This window comes from Arachis duranensis, chromosome 4 (genome assembly GCF_000817695.3).
Source record: "Arachis duranensis cultivar V14167 chromosome 4, aradu.V14167.gnm2.J7QH, whole genome shotgun sequence".
NCBI lineage: Eukaryota > Viridiplantae > Streptophyta > Magnoliopsida > Fabales > Fabaceae > Arachis > Arachis duranensis.
In genome coordinates, this window is record NC_029775.3 from 111,743,831 (window position 1) to 111,745,618 (window position 1,788).

Here is a 1,788-nt window from a genome sequence, read left to right on the forward strand (position 1 = left end):
AACAAAAAATAAAGAGTATGTATTTATTTTTTAGATTTAGAATACATAAAAAAGTTTTGACCGTGTAAACGAATTCTAAACACTTCATATGTGTCCACAATTAAAATCACACGTTTGGTGAAAGATACGATTCTTACTTTTAACATCTAAAAGGATAATTTGTTACAATAAGTAAACTCTTTTTCTTTTCTTTTTATTTATATCATATATAATAAGTAGTCAATTATATATATATATATATGGTCACATCAATGTATATTAACATATATTATCTAATTAAGATAATGAAATATATATGAATAAGATTAAAGATTAATTTTCATACGTACACATAATAGAAAAATTAAATACTAGTTAATTAAGGTTTATGGCTTCAAATTATAAAGATTCAGAAACAAAGGTTTTCAACTACTTACAAATTGCTAGTTATGATAATGTTTTATAAAACACTTAATTTATATGTGCCTTATTATTAAAAGGTTAATATTTCTACTTTGTTATTTGTATAACAAAACAATATTCTGTAATGTATGGATAGAATTAATGAAAAATAAAATTTAATTTCTTAATATTTTTATTCTCCTTACTTTTCTACATACTTTGAATGATAAAAAATTAATTTAATTTTTTATTATAAAAATTATAATATATTATGAGATTATTTATTAAAAAATAAATTAAAATACGTATATAAAAAGTTATATATCTAAACAAAACTAATATATAACTTCGTTAAAAATTTAATAAAGATAATTTTACTAGTTAAATATTCCTATTAATACTCAATAATTTATATACAGTTCAATAAGTTAGGAAATTAACAAAGAGTGAATAGTATAAGAAAACTTTCAGGCATGGCATGTATTTTTTTGGAAGTCTGAAATTCCAATTATCATTACCATTGAGATATAACATTAAATAATATACACAAGGCTCAGATTTGAGGATGAAACATATAATGCATATGAAGGTTTGGAGTGTTTATAGATCATACAACTGGCTCTTCTTTTCTCAAGTTTTCTTTAGGTTGAAATTTTTAATTTGTCCTCCACTCTTCTTGCAAGCTTAAAATGCCTTTTTTTTCCCAACCATATGGCTTTGGCGAAATGCACTCAGTGTTAGAAATTTTTTGTTTATTCTATTTTTGTTTTTGTTTTATTGTATCTCGTATTAATTTTTAATTATATTGTTCATACTTCATACACCAAAAATTAGTTATTATGTAAAAAAATAAAAATTAGTTATTGCGTAAAAAAATATGTATTTAGTATTTGATAAAAAATTATTTGGTATACTATTATAAATAAGTTTTAATTATTGTGGTAATTAAAGATCTATATAAAAAAAATGTATGATTTAATACGAAAAATATATATAGATACATATTATTGATTTAATTACTGAGATTTTGTATGCAAGTTGTATTATTGGATTCATTTATTTAAAAGGCGATGAGAAATAATGTTAGGATAGTTAATTTTGTTTATATTTCTATTATTTAAAAATTTTAATGTTGATGCATTGTTAATATAAAGTAATTTTATATGTGCATCTAATCACGTAATACTATATCACTAAAAATAACTATTATTTTTATTAGCGGTGTGAATAGTCATTTAAAAAAAATTAATGTGATTGTACGACTGTGTAAAATATTTTACACTATCACAGTATCAAAATTAAACTCTTAAAAAATAAAATAATGCTATATTTTGTAAAAGAACAAAAAGTTAATTAATTTGTTAAGAATTTTAAATATTCGAAAAAGGGAGAGTAACGCAAGTTACT